The sequence below is a fragment of the Corapipo altera genome, unplaced genomic scaffold (assembly GCF_003945725.1).
Source record: "Corapipo altera isolate COAL_440 unplaced genomic scaffold, ASM394572v1 92, whole genome shotgun sequence".
Lineage (NCBI taxonomy): Eukaryota > Metazoa > Chordata > Aves > Passeriformes > Pipridae > Corapipo > Corapipo altera.
Genome location: NW_020884994.1, coordinates 265,566 through 283,805, shown reverse-complemented (window position 1 = coordinate 283,805; position 18,240 = coordinate 265,566). Strand labels below are relative to the sequence as shown.

Below are 18,240 nucleotides of genomic sequence, written 5' to 3'. Positions count from 1 at the left end.
ATAATAAACGTGTGGGTTAACAAGATTGGGTTTTCCTTTGAAAATACAAGAAGTTTTTTGACAAAGTAAGAGAGCTTTTGGCTACAGCCAGGTAATACTGCATAGACACTTCAGCTCTGATGTCTTTAAAGGGCTGTGTGTGTTCTGACTGATATTCCATCTGTGGTGAATTGCAGTGAATTAAAGTAGTCCTAAGTTGTTTTTTTTTTTGAAACTAGTTTTTATCCTACTGCACTTGCCCACAACTTACCTATTACTCTGTTGTGATTGGTGTGTTGAGGAGATGAAAGCTGTGCACTGAGTATCTTGCACTCGGACATGGTGGCTTGTTCCCTGGCTGTGAGTTACGTTCTGCCTGCATGATAGAGGATGAGTTCTTGTCTGCCAGCTTTTGAAGGGTTACTGAGCTTCCATCAGGAACGCTTTTGAAAGAGAGCAGTGAGTTGGTGTGTTGGGGTGTACAGACACACATACCAAGGAGCTACCTAAAAAAGTTAGGTTAGACTAACTGGGGGAATCTCCAGACAGGCAAGAAGCAAATTTAGCCTTATTTATAGAGTCACTTAAATAATTTATATTCTTGTGTATAGAAATTCCTTCCTTAAAGCACTGGGTAACCAGTTGCTTAAGTTTGTTGGTGGAGCAGTAACAATGGCATCGTAAAACTATTTTGTTATAAAAAATTTATACGGGTAGGCAAAAGGCTTTTTCTCCTCCAAATAAGCTTTATTTTAAGTACTTCCACAACAAGCTAAAGGCATATAACCCAGTTTAGTTAATCTGCACAGTTTCTATGCAATAATCTTTCCATTCATATGATGAGTACCCAAAACTGGCTACTGGGAGTTTTAGTGCCTTCAGAAAGAGGGCTGTGTGAAACAAAATTCTTGCAACTTATAAAAACAGGTCTTCCTTGGGATGAGAGAAGAGAGCAGACCATCGGGAAGAATCAGACCCTGAATTTTATCAGTGCCTGATAGTATATAGAAGTCTGTTTCTAGTCAAACCCTTTTTCAGGGCTTTTCCAGATTAAAAATGTAGTTGTTTACTAGTTGAAACTTACTTCTCTCATTTGAAACAACTTATGAAGTTGGGTCAGATCCCTTAAGTTATAGTTGATGCCCTCAGACCTGGAACGGTCATGGATTATTTTTCCACTTAGTTAAATTAACATTTAGTGCTTAAAGTTCTCAAAAAAACCCAAACGCGAGCAAACAACGCTACAACAAACCCAAGGCCCTAAAGAAGGAAAGCCAGCATGGCCATGCCCACAGCACCCTGCAGACTGGGCATCTTTTCCTTCTGCACCTTGGAAGGGCAGAGGGATTGCAGTAGTGGTCCTGCAGGTAGGTGGTAGCTGGGCAGGTTTGGGGAGCACCCCACTAATGCACCAGTTCAGGAACAGCTGAATCATTTTTCATTAAATGTGAGTTACTGGCAAGGATAACTCTAGTCCAGCATGAGGTTTGGGGACTCTTGCCAAATTTTGCTGTGTGCTGCTCCAGGAAGAGGAAAAGAACTGAATTCTTTTTGCTTTCCATTTTTGCTGGTGTGGCCACTTTTCAGGTATTTGATACATCTGTTTGTGCTGCAGTTAGTGCTCTCTTACCACCTGGGAAGTGTCCTTCATGGAGTGTCAGGAAGGTCAGAGTTGGAGGGGCTGTGGTGAGGTGTTCATTGAGCTCTGCTGGGAGTCCAGAGATCTTGTACAGTGCTAAAAATTAAGCCAGGAGAATGCTAACGCACTGGCATTCCTGATGATTGCGAGTCATGTTCAAGAGGGTTGAAAACTAGGGAGACTGTGTCACAAGGACCCTCTGATAGCCAGATGGCTGACCAGTAAGCTCATAATAAAGCATGGTCATGCTTACTGCGTCGTCTTTACTCCAGGAAGTTGAGCAGCCACCTTTATTCTCTTGTTTCCAAACAGTTCTAGATTCAGCTTAAAAGTTCTGATGGACACAACTTTAAAGACAACTCTTATTCATAAGCATTTTTGTCAGATTTGTTTTTCTGCCCCACCAATTTTTTTTTCAGCTATTATTTAGGGGTTCACTACAAAACCCCTACTGGTGATCAACTAGTCAGTCTTTATGCCATATGTGTTGTTTTGAATTTTTGTAGCTTTGATTTTTTGAATTGCTGTACCTTTGCAGGATGCTAATACATTGAATTACATCTAATAAGCAGTCTGTAGGCTTTTTGGTAGAGTATTGCACGTAGGTCAGAGGCAAAACTAAATTTCAGGTTGCAAACACATAGCAGTGTTTCCCAGTTAATTTGCCAACAGGATTTCTCAGTTCCTTCTCATTCAGATTCAAACCAATGTTCAACCATCAGCACTGTTACAATGAGGTTACTCTCTTTGAGCAGTTCTTGCTACTCTGATACTAGTAGAGACATTGAATTTAAGGTTCCTGAGAAATGAGGATGCTTAAAACCTTAACAGTAGCTTCTCTCTTCAACTCTTCCATTGGCTGTACACATCTACTTGTCTTCCTTTGCAGAGATAGTGTTCCCTGTAGTGTCTTGGATCTGTACAGCCAGCAAGCCCAGCAAGCTGCAGGTGCAAGCCAAGTTGCAAGGTTTGAGATTTTTTTGAGTGAGTGGACCTTGCTGTTTTTCAAATGACTTTTTGATGTGGTGTGTAAAGGTAAAAATACTGCAGGATTCTTCAGATTTCTTTGATATTATTCCTTATACACAGAGTATGAGATCTTGAACTCATTTTATAGATTTCTATCATTTCTAGATGATAGATGTTGCACAGCAATGTAGGCATGCACTTATGAGCTAATTTGCATTAAATTTGCCCATTTTATGCAAAGAAACATTCATTATTTCTCATGTCGGCAAAGCATTAGAATATGCATTTTCTTTATTGTTTCTAGTAGACATTAAATCTTCTCCATGTTTCTCTAATGGCTGTTCATAGAAAATAGATATGTTTTTTTCCCCCCTCTCCTTTTTCGTTTGACTGACTCTTGGTTGTACAGTTTTAGCCTTTTCTTTCACGTTAGATAGATGTTTTCAGCTGCATGCCTTAGCAATGGGTTCAGAAAGGTGTGCAGTGTAGCATGTAAAATCTAAAGGTCACAAATTAAATCTGTTTCACTGGGCCAAAGTGGGGTCCTTGCAGTGAAGGCTGCACCGTCCCCACTGCGGGAGGCTGTGCGGCCAGAGAGGCGGTTCTGCCAATGTAGGTCATCTTTCCTCTTCCATTGAAAACAGCTTCAAAAATCCTTTTAGCAACTGAACTGAGGTTTAAAATAGAAGCAGCTAAAGAACATCAAATGTGTGGTTGCATCAGTAGAAGTTGCTGAAATGAGATATGAATGTGCAAGAATTTGAGTAACTCAGAGTGATTTTTCTGAGATGAGATGTGTGCAGTGTGGATTGCCAGCATGTTTGTGTTTATACACACGGAAGAAAACCAGTGCAGTTGTCCAGCTCTTAATTGCTGTGATTAGCTCCACCCTCCCTTTCACTGAGGAATAAGTAATAGCGGAAATTTGAATTAAGACATAAATAAAAAACCAGTGTTCTTTTGTTATAGCAGAAAGTCTAGAGTCTAGCATGGGGGGTGTTCAGAGTTCAATTCTGCAATGGGAATCGTCATCCTTCTTCTCAGAAGCAACACTTGAAATGTTTATTCCTTTACCTTCAGTAATTTTCACTCGTTTGAACTTTTTATATTAATTCTGTGGTTTCTGTTCTCTAGTTATATAAAGGCCATATATTTGAATTCTTGAGACTGAGGTGTGATAACCTGGCTTTCTATGAAGATTTTTTTTTTTTTTTTTGCAAGGTAGAGATTTTTGGCGGTCTGAAGAAAATCGGTCTTCTGAGCGTAAAGATTTCATACTGAATTAGGCTTCTTTCAGTGCCATTTTTATGAGAGTGAAGAGTTGAAGTGAATTAACTTGGAAAGTTTTCTACTTCGTACTTCTACAGAATGACAGATCTGTGGAAAAAGGGGACATCAGACATTCAGGAAAACAGTTGTATGTTAGACTAGTTAGCCAGTCATCTTCACTAATGGAGTTTATCCTCCCTTCTGAAGTTCTCTTAGCAGTGAAGAGTGGAGTTTTTCTCAGAGGTCTGTAACTTGTTTGAGCTGACTGGAGCAAATATTTTGTGTTTGAGTTCCTTGGGAACAAAATTGAGGTCACTCTCACAGTGGGAGGCTCTTCCCATTACTTTGAAAGTGGCAGCAATACTTAAATATGCAAAATAATGAGAATAGTTTCCAGCCCTTCTGGCTTATTGTCCGTAGGCTCCAACTCCATTCTGTGGGGATCTACTGGTGTGTAGGGTGTGCTCCAGAGAGCTGCAGCTGGGGAGCTCCAGAGACCTCCCAGGGGAGAACAGTGACAGAGATCTGGGGTCCTCCCACTCCTGTTGTGACACTTTGTTCATCCTGATGCACACCTGTCTGGCACAAAGTGGACTTTGAGTAACTTTCAGGAAACTCTCAATTTGTGATTAAATCCTTCCCTGATCCGCCAAGGTAGGAATGCTGTTAATTGAAGCATCTGCCAGTTTTGTTGGTGGTGTCACTGAAGGGACTGCTGTGAAAGCAGTGTGCATTGACCTGTGAAATGTGTAGTCTGTAAGAATCCCTGTCTATTAAAATGCAGACACAACAGTAGTTTCTAAACTGAGTAAAACCGTACCTCGTAGTACTTCTGGAACACTTTTCGTGTCTTTAACCGCCTATTTCCTTTCGAAGAGAATGCAGTGAGCAGCAATGTTTATTGATAGTTGACACCCAGCCATTTTCTCCCATGAATAGACTTGTTTCTCCCTGCTTCTATGTCTTCCCATTTTAGTTTTTAAGGTGCACACAAATGTATACTTTAGCCACTGGAATAAAACCTCTACAACTGATATATATTCTGCCCTTGCTAACACCATACATGTGTGTGGATTAACCAGAATTAAAGTTACAGCTCAGAGAACACACTTGCTGTACCAAGTTTACCAGGAAAAGAAACTGAAGATAGTGTGCCTGAAATGGTGTAAAGTACACAAACAGGCTTACTAGAGTTGATAAAAGAACCGTATTCTCCTAATGTTCTTTGTTTAGTACAGTATGTTAATTCTGGATTATTCCATATAGTCATACAAGTCCTTCCTTCCTGCTGGTCGTATTGGGGAGCTTCATACAGACGTGATGTAGTCAGAGACCTGTTTATCTGAAGAAATTTCAACGGTCAAATATTGGGAATTTTTATTCAATTTAGGAAATGGTCTTGGTTTTATTTTTTCCTGTTTTCTCATCTGAACTCTTCCATTTCTTATCATCCTTTATGGGTTAGTATCTGGTGGTGTAGTTTTACAGACATTTGAGTTTGTCAGTGCAAGGAACAGTCCTTTCTAATGCAGGTGTTTCTCTGCTAGTGTTGTGGTCTGCGTTGAGGAACTCCTCTAGGATCACACCAACACTCTGGTTTCTGGTTTGGCTGCAGTGCAGGTTTTGTGTAGAGTTGGGAATAAGACCTGGGGAAAGACCAGGATGCTGCTTTTTGTGTGCTCTAGGTGGATGCTGTAGGAGAATGAGCCATACAAGAAAGTTGAGTGTGGTGGATCCCATTATTTACAGTGTGACTTTCCAAGTGGGAAACACTTCTGCTAGTCTGATTTTACTGGGAGCATGTTGGTTATGTCTCCTTGACGTTGCGTGTAGCCATGTTTCCATGTCAGGCAGGGAGCCATTCTGAGGCAGAATGAGTAGCTACATCAAAGGAGCCATAAAGAAGTTTCCAGGAATTGAGTAGGAAGGCCAAGACAGTGAAGTAGGTGAAATGGTTTCAGGTGTCCAGTTTAAGATGCACGCAGGTAATAATGGACCGTTCCTCAGCTGAGGACATCTGCTGTTGAGTTATTTGTAGGTTTTCCTTTCAGTTAAAAAATAAAACAATCTGGTGATAATGCCTGTGTAGAAGGCTAGAAGAAAGGAGTGATGCATGTGGGATGCAGAGGTGGCTGCTGTTTCTCCAGCTGTAGCAAATGACACAGATATGTGTGGGTGAATGGGGGAATTCCATCCAGAGACGGGAAAGATGTAGCATCTCTTGTGCATTACGGGATCTTTTCGAAGGACTTAGACTGCTCTGTCTAAGTGTGCTATGGAGTCAGCTGGCAAGGCAGCATACTGGAGGAGCTTGCTGTTTGATTTCAGTCTCCCTGTAATATCGCTAAAGAACACATTTGGACTGTGCTCCTGGAATGAGTCATCTTGCTTTTCTAAAAGTGTGCCCATCACCGACCAGTAGAGTTTATTAGAGTGCTTCTACTTCTGAGGTGTGCATGTCAGGCAGGTAAAGTCATCTCAGATTTTTGAAGCAAAATGCACGTGAAGTCTGAAAACCCTGAATTGCAGTATAAGTTTCCAGGGGAATTTTTCATGGGCAGTCAGAGGACCACTTGCAGTCATACCAAAGTTGCATTAAAAGAAATCTGATGTAGTGAGATGATGTAGTCTGGGCCTTCTGTGTTTGTAGGTCTTAAATTTTTCTAAATCTGATAACTGGTGACAAGATAGCAGCAGTATTTGGATAGGGAGAAGAAAGCCTCATAACGTTGATGGTGGTTTTTAAAAAAAGTAGCATAAGCTTGTGTTTTGGTTTTTTTTTTTTTGTTACTAGAATGCTTCCAGTGTGCTGTATCTTTCCATTTTCATCTCTTCCTCTCAGCTCAGTTAGTCCCATTAGGAGTGCACCCTTTGGAGTAAGGATACAGGGTAAAGCTGCTCTACAAGTGTATGGTGAAAATCACATCAGCAATGGAACAGTTTTTTCCTAGCATGAAATACAAATCCAAAGTAATAAATTGCTTGTAGGCTGAGTAACCAGGAGTGGAGTAGCAAGTACTAACACTAAATGATATCTGTGCTGTGTTCGGTGGGTGTTTCAGGTTGAGCTTCTACAAGCTTGGAATGCAAAGAAGTTGTGTGTTTTACATATTTTTAACCATCATGTATTTCTTACAAAGCCTCTAGTAATGTGTAAATTAATGCAAGACAGACCACAAGGATGTTTTGTGTAACTTAATGCATATTTTTCAGATACTGAGCTGGATCTGACCATAAAGACTGTGAACTTTGCTCTTCATGTAACAGAAATGTGGGGGTACATAATTCACATTAATTCTCTATTGTTAGATAGTGTGTTGGTAGGTAAGAATTAAATGATGATGCCTGAATTGATGAATCCTCTGGGCACTGAGGGTCTACTGTGTATAAATATGTAAGAGGACCCCCAGGAGGAAGTGTGGGATTAGCAAAGCCAGGTGGATCTTAAGCAAAGATAGACTTCTTTTTGATGCACAGACCCTTCGCTTGTGTTAGCAAAAATTCTTCTCTGTTTCAAACTGAGACCACAAAATCTTTAGTGAGGAAAAAAAAGCCACAATCAGACTTTAATACCAAGAGCCTGGGAATGATTGTAGTTACTTAGAGAGATAAGATTGCTTGATGAAAATTGAGATGTAATGCCTGATTAAATGTTCATTTGGTTGTTACACTCATGGTTCAGTCCTGTCATTACAACAGTTCAGCCACTGCAGATGTCTTACTGCTGCCTGGAAGATGATGGCTGATGACAGAATGAAAGGAGAAGCAAAAGCCTATAGCGTGTAAATGCCTTTCTTTTTGTCGGTTAGTTGTCTAAATCAAAAAAGCTATTTTAGAAACTATAGTTGACTAACAGCAATCAAAAATTAGGCTCTGAAAAAGTTAAAACTCATTGTTATTTGATATCTTCAGTACACAAATGCCTGGACCCTTTTATTTACTAATGATGTTTTAGCTTCCGTTCTCATCTCTGATAATAACCCTGAAGAACATTCCAGGTGCCGTAGGAATTGAGCTGGTAAGTTATGTGTCTTTGTACCTGTGGAAAAGTTTGCTGACTTTCCTGAAGGGATCTCAGGAAGGATTCCTACCACTTCATTTGTGCCATCTCGTGTTACAGCCTCTGCACACATGCATACGGATTCTAAAGCTGTGTCCCAGTGTCAAGTGAACTGGATATGCTTTTAAATTTACAAAAAAACTTGCAAAATTACTGTTTCCCTTAGGGTGACTCCCAACCTGTGGCAGTGCTGCGGGTCGTGGCCTGCAGGGCAGAGCTGCTCTTCATCTCCTGACTGATGCGGCTGCCAGCTGATGTCTGGCAGAGTAGTAAACAAGTGGAGAGGTATTACTAGAGCACAAATATCAATCACATCCTGGGTTCTTGTGCTGGGTACCATGCTCTTAAACTTGCTGGAATTATACCTGGTATAATCAAACTATACCACTACTTAAATCGAACTTAATTTTAGTCCAGTGGTTTTTGAATTGAAATTGCTCAGGCAGAACTTGTTTTTGAAATATTTATAATGGCATCTTAGAGTTTAGCACACAAATTTCAACTGTATCCAGACTGAAGAAATTTGGGCATTCCAGTAGGTGGCTCTTCAGTGCCCCTTTGCAGCCTACACTGGGGGAAAAATAAAAAAAAGAAAAGAAGAACTAACTGACAAGTAGAGAAGTAGGACAGAAGATTATAGGTCTCTCTAGTTTCTTTTCAATATTTGTTATATTTTTTGAATATTTTTCCTTTTCTAGGTTTCCTGGACTTAGGCTCTGTCCCTCTCAATCTCTTCTAGTTCATCACGAACGCAGTCAGCACTACCAGAAGGCTTGGCTCATATTTACCTCACAGTTTAGAATTGATTCTCCTTGCAAACATTTAAAAAGGAAAAAAAAAACCAAACAAAGCAAAATGGTGTTTCACTTTGTCCTGCGTTTCTGTATTCTAAATTGAAGTTTTTAGGAAGCTAGGTCTTAATGAGCTTTTAGTGGAGGTGAGACAGTTTGTGTAACTGCCCATTATATTTGCCTAAAAATACCTTTTTGAGTGTCACCTGACTCAGTGCTGAGACTTGACATGCAATTTTTGTGACACTCAGTAATAGCACATGACAAGAGAGGCAGAGCAGGATGAAAATCAGTTGTGTTCTCAGAAGTGGAGCTCAGTGCCTGCCTTTTTTGCTTGTGATTTGGGTTGGGAGAAGAACTGAACAGTTGTGGTGTTTTGTTCATTGATGCCTGGTGAAGAGCAGCACAGCACTGCATCTCCTGGCTGAAGGAGGGCAGCCCTTGGGAGCTGGAGAGAGGTAAGGCACTGGTACACCTTTTCCTTGCTAGCCTTAATGCATCTGGCAATGGTCAAAGTTTTGCTTTTCTAGCTTGTTTTTTCTGATGCTTTGCCAGTATTACAGATGGGATGTATTAGCATGTCCTTAACAACAACCACCCCCAAAAGCCCCCAGCATCCACGACATACAAGTTTATGAGAAGATGGAATTTTCTCGCTAAAGCTGTTACTGTGGACATGGTGGGGAGCTGGGATGGGGCCGCTGAGGAGCCTGTGTGGAGCCATTGAGCCTCCTGAGTTGAGGTGACAGTGCTGGATTGTCACATCTCAGGGCTGATAGAGCAGTGTTAGGTCAGGATGTTCATGAAGTGTCGCAGCTGTTTGCAGAGTGGCTGTCACTTTGAAAGCAGCACAGTCATACTCATCTTGTCCTTGACCTGTGCCTGCAGCCTCCCCTACTTTGGTCACAAGGTGTCAGGCCTTGTACACCTGTGTCTTTTCTAGTTTCTCTCAAGAGCCTGGTGACAGGGAGGTTTCTGGTCTTGCCAAAACCCAACAAAAAGTGTAGTTTTTCCTGCAGCTTTTCAGCTTATATATGTTTTGCCACAGAGGTCTGTGTTTGTCTCTTGGTACTTCTACTTCATGTGTGACCCTTTCCCCTTTGGGCTAGGATCTTTTCCCCTTTTCATGGTGACTCCTCAGAACTTGGTCTTCCAGCCTCCTACCCCTCTTATGTTTATAACAAATAAAATATTTTTGTTCCATTTGTTCACTTCAGTGGGTTTTGTCCATGAATAGAACCTCCTGACATCACTCAGAGTCTTGGGTAATATCTGTGATGGGGCAGTAGTAGGTGACATTTGAGGTGTTGCTGTGTGAGGTGATGCTGGTTCATTGACTGAATACCTTCCTGTTCTGTTGAGATCTTCTGTCTGTGTGGTGCTGCCTTCCTAGCACTGCTGAGAGCCAGCTTGGAAGAGTTTCCAGCTTCTAGAGCAGTACCAGCGGTAGCAGAAAGGATGAGATCAAACCTTTTCTGGCTTCGAGGGTTTGCTCTATTGCCTGAGTCCTTTCTAACAGAAATGTCACTTCTTGTGGCCCAAGAGTTTTGGGTCCAGAGGTCAACTTGGTTTGAGTGAGTTTTAGAGATTTAGATCTGCACACTGACAGGAGGATCCCATCAACCATCACTGCTTCTTGGAACAGTTGGTCACATCCATTTGAGGCAAGTGATTTTCTTCTGGGTTCTTTGATCTCTGGTCTCTGGCCTGTGCTGGATCATGAGCCTGGCTTATCTTATGTCTCTTGATCTCTTTAGGATTCAGGAAATGAAGATTTCTTTGGTTTCATTCCTATTTTAGGGAAATAGGATGTTGTGATCACTGCTCTTGAATCTTAAAATCTGTAGATTCTCTGAAATTGGTGGGGTTTTGTATTCATGGCTTTTGACCATTAGTCTTAGAAGATGCTCTTAGGGAGAGCACTGCCTCCTGCAATGGCACCTTGTTGGTGACATCTTGACAGGTATCATCACTTATACTTGCCTAGGCAACACAAAATCTTGCAGCCTACCTGTTTGTCATTCATGTGAGTGTATCAGTCATTTAGGAATTTAAATCCTTGCCTGTTCCTAGTGGATTTGTCTTAAAAAAAGTGTGAGTAAATGCCAGTTAATGTCACTGCTCCACAACATTATGAAATGCCTAAGTGACTGTTGTGTTTTATTTCATCTGCAGAATGTTCAGGTTGATCCATCTTTGAACAGTTTCTCTCTCCTTAATGGGCAGTTTGGAAAAATTAATGATCTGTTCCAGAGTAGCTGGGATTTCTTTTTATTCTGCATTCTCAAGAGAAGCCTCCAACACATGGCAGGAGGAACAGAGTTAAAAAGAAGAAAGATTTGCTGCTAAAGTCAAGAAACTTGGATATTTATTACTTAGCACGGACCAACCCTCCAAACTGGTATTAAAAGACTGAGGTGTAGAAACAGCTGAAATCAGCTGTGGCAGTACATCACATTTCTTTTAGTGAACTGAAGCAGCAGCTCAGGTGAGCATCACCTGCATTCTTGTTTCCAGATTCCGTCCTGTGTTTTTATAGATAACTATACAGATGCAAAGACTCATAGCTTATTTTGAAAAAAACTATGAGGATCTTTCCAAGTCTACCTCAGTAATTCAGGATATTTGGTGACATGTGAAATAGGTGACTTTATTTCACTTATCTTTGGCTTTACAGAGGCAGAAGGACAGTTTAACACCTGCTCAGACTCACTGCAGGACTATATTAATATTTACATGTTAATATTACTAACTAGCAATCTCAAATTAATCACCACATTAATGAAGAGCCTTTTCTGAGATTGTAAATTCTATTTTGTTCGCTTTTGCTGCTTTTGTGTCTGCTGAATGCCAGCTCCCCCTTTTCCATGGGGTAGGATTGGAGGGCCTGTACTCTGTTGTAATAACTTTCTCCTGTTTGAAATACCGTTATTTCTGGTCTGTTTTTAGATGATGAAGGATAGACACTGCGATGGGCACTAAAGCACGAACTTGCAGTGTGCACTCCGATGGCAGGTACTCCTGTCTGGTTCTGGTGGTCTGACATACCTGGGGAAGGCTTAGGCGCTTGTGTGTCTTAACTGTGGTTTTTCTCTATTTATTAATTTTAGCGTTGATTGAAATGTTTGTCTTTATTTATAGCATATCCAAGAGCTGTGTTGCAACAGAGAAGGTAAGTTTACAGGTGGGGGCCAGGGGAGGAATGAGTTGATGGCCAAGCTCTGGATAGTTAATCTTTTCTGGGTTTTTTATGATACAATCCTCAAAGTTTTATGGACAGCTGTCAAATTGATCAGACAGCTGCTGAAACCATTACAAAAACAATTTGAGAATTAGATTTTTAACTGTTCCTGAAGTATTTATTTATCCTTCAAGATGTAGACAGATGCAAAGTCACCAGTCTGTTCAGTGAGATATTTTTCCTGTTCATTTTCTTGATTGAGAATTCCTGTTAGTGTAGCTCTTGTTGCTAGAAACCATTGAGCTGGTCATGCTCATTTTTCTCTGCGGTGAGCTTGTGCTCTCCTGCTGTGAGCTCATGCTGTCCTCTCTGAGATGGGGGAGTGCTGGTTGCTGTTAGCTGTGCTCTAAAGACAAGAATTCCTGGGTGAGGTCAAGTTTAGGTCGTGTTTGTTCTGAAGCCCAATAAAAACAGTAGCTACTATATATCTTGATTCTCTGGTTTGGGTTATAAAGGACTTGCCTGCGAATGCACGTGGGTCACCTTGTTTTGATGGGTAATTAAGTCTGGGTTTCTTCCTTAGGTAACCAAGCAAACAGTCTCAGATATGCTTTGCTAGGCAGAACCATGTGTAGACAGCAAGGTTTTATTATCCCTAGGGAAAAATGTACTACAAGGGCATGAAACCTAAAATACCTTGAATGAAATATCTTAATGCCCCAACTTGGAGAATGATGTAGGCAATCCTGGGTATGAATTTTGTTTTAACCATCAGTAAAGTTCAGTGTACTATGTGTATTTCTGCAGGAATGTGAAACATCCCAGGGATTGACTGGCTGCCTGAAGAGCCCTGGCACCTGCCTGTTGTAGCAAGGGACCTGAGCAGTGATGTGCCCACAGTAGCAGTTCAGGTGGGTGTGTTACCTGTATTTGAAGTCTTTTCTAATTCTCTGCGTTGTACCAGAAGCTGCACGTGCCTTGTACAATCTGTTTGGTCCTCTTGTAATGTCCACTTTTCCTAATAAACATCTTTAGAAGTCTTTGCTTTGTGGCTGATTTCCAAGGGTATGAGTGTTCCCATGTTTTAGTTACATCCTTGTGATGTGTTCTTTGGATCATGTAGGAAGGAGGTGAAGAGAAACTTGTAATTGCTTCCTTTGAGTAGAAACTTCATTTGAAGCTGCCAGATCCATGCAAGACCTTTGCTGGTAGCTTCTCTGAGTATTTTCTTGGAATGTCCTGATGCTTCAGATCAGACAGAAAACCACTGTAAGCAAAATGGAAGAAGCTTCTCATAAAGAAAAATTAATTCCGAATGTTTGTTTGAAAAATGATGGTGAAACAAATGGGAAGTTGTGATCTTGGGTCCTGTCCCACTTCAGCCATATTAAGTTCAACTACCTTGCACTTACATGAATACCAAGGGTTTGGCTTCATCCTGATTTGTTAGTTTTTGTTTCAAAGGAGGACTGAGAAAAGAGCAGAATGCACCCAGTGGTCTTTAATGTGCAGCACTTCCCTGTGTTTGCAATATTCCTCCCTTCGGTTGTTTCCAGGGAGGAGGGAAGGTGGCCTGTGTGCCTGCACAGATCTGTTTCAGGAGGTGAAAATCTGTGCATGTGTACATGTATGTATTTACTTCAAAATCCCTTTCTTCTATAGCAGTGTTCTGGCATGTCCTGGAGTTCAACTGGACACTGTTTTTTAGTTCAGCTGGGCAGACATTACCAGAATCCCCCCCAAAGACACTCTTTTTTCCCATGCTTAATCCTTTTTACATGTGGCATTTACATGTGTACTAGTCTTGCTGAACAATAGGAATGGACAGTTCCTAACAATAGCTACTCCAGAAGTGTAAGTTCAGAAGTTGACATGAGATTATTTTGGAGTCTTGACCAAGAAAACAGGATTAGAGTTTAACAAACATACTTGGCAATTTAAACAAAATCCAAAAGTTCTAAGGTTTGACTCAGCTCTAACCCTCCTCAAAGAAACAAAACCTTCTTGAACGCCTCGATCTGACACATTGCAGTGTCAGTGCTGTGTGTGCAGTCCCTGAGTGCAGCTTCCAGCTCCTCACTGATGTGATCTGCTGGCAGGCAGCTTGCTCCCTGGGAACAGGGTGGTGTGATGTTGCATTCAATCAAAATTCAGAATGTCTCCTGTTATGGCAAAAGTTTTAAGTTTGGGTTTAGCATCCTGTGAATAACCAAGCAGAGTGCTTTCATGGGGAAAGGGGAGATGCACTTCAACTAGGACTGGCCTTGAGGGAATCTTCAGCTGCAGATGAGGAGCCATCCCCTGCCCTGCAAATCCACCGGACCTTGAATAAACTTGTTTTATGTTTATGTTCAATTGCGTGAATTCTGACTTTTTGTAAAGGGACCTGTGAATTGGAAATTAATCTTGTGTGTAAGTTGTATCCAGCTCTGATGTCCCCAGCACAAGGAGAGCGTGATGCTGTTGGAGGGAGTCCATAGGAGACCGCAGAGATGCCCTGAGGGCTGCAGCCCCTCTGCTCTGGAGCCAGGCTGGGAGAGCTGGGGGGGTTCACCTGGAGAAGAAGAGAAGGCTCCAAGGAGACCTGAGAGCCCCTTGCAGGGTCTGAAGGGGCTCCAGAAGAGCTGGAGAGGGACTTGGGACAAGGGCCTGGAGTGACAAGGGGGACTGGCTTCCCACTGCCAGAGGGCAGGGTTAGATGGGATATTGGGAAGAAGTTCTTCCCTGTGAGGGTGGGGAGGCCCTGGCACAGGTTGCCACGGAGAAGCTGTGGCTGCCCCATCCCTGGAAGTGTCCAAGGCCCAGTTGGACGGGGCTTGGAGCAACCTGGGCTAGTGAAGGTGTCCCTGCCCATGGCAGGGGGTGAAACTGGATAGTCTTTAAGGTCCCTTCCAACCCAAACCATTCTGTGATGTGGTGCAGGGCCTCCAGGGCTCTCATGGATGAGGAAGGCTTTTGGAGCTTTGGAGTGTGTTGTGCATTTTTAAAGTAAATGCATAAAGCAGCAAAGTCAGGCATGTGGCAGCCTGGGGCACACACTGTGATGCAGGGTGAGAACTGGGAGCACATCTGCTTTCCAGGGTATTGCCCTGCCCTAGCACACAGCCTACACCCCTCCCACACTTCCCACACCCCTCCCACACTTCCTTTACCTGGAAAAGAGGTGCTGGAGCTGGGTGTTGCTGGGCACTGCTCGGGTGTGGTGCAGGGCTGGATGCTTTCTCTGCCCAACAAGGCACTGCCTTGATAAGATGCCTTGCTGGGACTGAGGAAAGATTGTAGGGAGGGAACTTTGAACTGTAAAAAACCAGATTAATTAATTAATTAATACACATTACAAGACTTTTTCAAAGTAGGAGTTCGAAGTGTTCCCCCTGGAGCAGCCAACCATGCAGGAACTGTTGGGCTCTGCCTCCAGAGCAGTGCCACAGTGCTGGACCCAACTGCAGGACACAGGCTGGCTCCATCCTACTGCCTTTGGGCTGATGTGGAGGGATGGGGACTGAAGGTGAAACGTTGGGAGTTGCCTCTGCAGAGCCCCTCACACGTGGCCCCGGGGACTGCAGACACTCACTGTTGTGCTTCCGTGCAGCTGCAGCAAAGAGCCAAGAGTGGGGGCAGGAGATCTCCAGGTGCCTGTCTGTCCTCAGGTGGCAGTTCAGGTGGTTCAGTCCAGGCGGAACCACCACCTGTAGTTGACTTATGTTTTGTGCTTTTGGAAACTGCAGCCACGTGGGGTTGGCCCTGCATGATGCCTCCTGAGAGACAAAGGGAACAGTGGAGAGAGAGATCGGTGTCGGACCTGTGTTGTGGTGGTTTCTTTGGCATCTTGGTACAGGTGCTGCTGGGCAGTGGGCCTCAAGGGACTAAAAGAGGTTAGAGTTATTGAGAAATAACCTTTTAGTCTTTCCTTATCCATCATAAAGCAGCTAAACTGGATATAAGCCATTTCTTTGCATTGAGTTGAATTTTAGTGTTGTGGAGGTGCACGTAGCCCAACCGCAGTGCGAAGTACCTGTCGTCCTGTGGGCCTGCTTGAGGTGTATCATCCTTCCTGTAATTCCTAAATAGCTTCATGTTGGAGGTCAAGCTTCAAGCTTTAGAGCTGTCCTGTGCAGGGCCAAGAGCTAGGCTCAATGATCCTTGTGGGTCCCTTCCAACTGAGGATATTCTATGTTTCTAAGTTTACTCCACAACAGACAGTTCCATTGTTCTTTATTGCACCCCAAATACAAAGTTTGTTGTTGGAGTAACCTCCACAATTAACTGGAAACTGATCATTGATAATATCCAAAAGCTGGCAGCAAAATAACTGTAGGTGCAGAGAGGTGGCTGGGGGGGTGTGCGTGATTGTCTGTCAGTCCTGCTTGGAAATCAGAGCACACTTGATCCTGAACTTCAGTGAACTCCCATCATCTCCTCCATGAAACCACCCACATCCACGTGACAGCTCCTCTACCTGAGTATTGTCTGCTGGGATGATCTGTCTTATTATCTGTCTGCCACAGCTGCTGTCATTGCCTCCCACATCTTGAGTTCTGCCACCCATCTCCCTCCTACATCAAAGCTTTCAAGGGTGAAGGTCTTCACACTGAAATTCTGTGAAATCTGGTACTTTCTGTGCCCTGGCTGCCTCGGCTGGAACCCTGTGGCTCTGCCTGCCTTTTGCATTGGGAACCTCCAGTCTGAGGGTTCCTTGGCTCTTTGCACCCCAGTGCAAACTGGAGCTGTCTCCTGCAGGGCAGTGAGCATCTCCCATCAGATTAGAGATCCTAAGGCCCCTGAAACGCATTAAAAATTTTGGGGATTCATGATTTACATATGCAATTGCCCTCATCTTCCCTGTGCAACATGGGAATGATTTCATGCATCCTATGTGCCTGTACCTGGTGCTGCAGCTGGTGGGATGCTGTGGGGCTGCTCCCCAGTGCCTCATCCAGGGCTCTGGCTGGGCTCCCTTGAGAACAGCACTGGTGAGACCCACTCCAGCCTCAGGGTAAACCTGTGTTGGGGCCAATGCTCTGGGTTTCCTCTTTATTAGCAAAAATAAGCGTTTTCCTGGTGTGTGGAAAGTACAGCCCCTGGCTGCAGCAGACAGAGTGGCTGCTGTGAGATCTGTCTAGACAGAGATAAATATATTCATATTTAGATCTGATACGGACGTGCTAAACTCAGAAAGACTCCTGTTCCAGGCAAAGCCCAAGTGGTGGCTGTGCCTGGAGAACTGGCTAAGCCAGGCCCTGTAGGCAAGGACCCCCTCTCCAAATGCTCTTCCCTTTCAAATGTGATGTAGTTTTCTTTTACTCAATGGGGCGTATGGTCTGGGTGTCCTAGAATTTGTAGAAGTACGGGACATACTGCGTTCCCTCAGGATAAACAAGACCCAACTGTCACCTCCTAAGCAGGGGTATCCCTGCAGTTGCTGGTCCAAATACAGCCTGTGAATACCCTGCTAGACCTCTTCCCCAATGGCCAACCTCCCTCAGAGGTCAGGCTGGGGGCAGCTGTTCCAAAATGCAGGCGTTCAGAGGAGTCTCTTCCCTTTTTCCTCTTCTCCCTTCCTTTTGGATAACCCAAAGGGAGGTGTATCCCTATGCACAGATGTGGCTGCATGAGGGCTCACGGCTACAGGAATGCCTTTGGACTGTGGGTGCCTCCTGAGCAGCAGCATCCTGGCAGGAGGGAATTGCTGGCTATAACACATGCAGTGAGGATGCTGTTTCAAGGGATATATGTGCAATGGAGATGCTGTGACCTGAGCTCACAACTCCAGTGCATGGCTGGAGGCAGGACATGACTTCGTGTCCTTCAGCTGGGCTGAGAGCTGCTGAAGAGAACCAAGTGGGGAGGTTTTTCACATGGGATCTGACTGTTTGGCACATTTGGAAACCTCTGAATAGAAGAGGTTAATGCAGGATCTCTGTTCGCTCGGAGGTGCTGTTTCATTGAAATGTGGCCTTGGCATCTCCCTGGCATATGAGTGCAAGACCTCTGCTCCCAGTCTCCTGGCTGTCAAGGGTAGAGGAGCTCATCACCTGTGCTGCCCTAGTCCTTTTGGTTACAGGTTTGGCGGAAGCCACACTCCTACTTTGGGAGGTTTGTGTGCAATGGCAACATGTCCTGGCAGTGCTCAGTCGGCAGCAGCTGGGGTTGGTGCTGCTTGCCCAGGCACTTCCCACCAAACACTTCTGTGAGGAGGGGAATAGAGCAGGCTGGACTTGCAGCCCGTGCTCGTTATCCCGGTAAGAACTGCGCAGGACTGTTGCAGCCATTGCACATTGTAGATGGTGCCCAAATATAACAAACATCATTCATCCAAGACAGTGGGGCTACAGAAATCCACCCATCTTGG

At 43.6% G+C, this 18,240-nt stretch overlaps 1 long non-coding RNA gene across 1 annotated transcript; it reads left to right on the top strand.

Moving 5' to 3' along the window:
- On the top strand, positions 1-12,928 carry LOC113958340. The gene is made up of 2 exons (XR_003531489.1): positions 1-11,195; positions 11,657-12,928. It is a non-coding gene; the product is annotated as an uncharacterized LOC113958340 (long non-coding RNA).
- Positions 12,929-18,240: the final 5,312 nt, after the last annotated feature.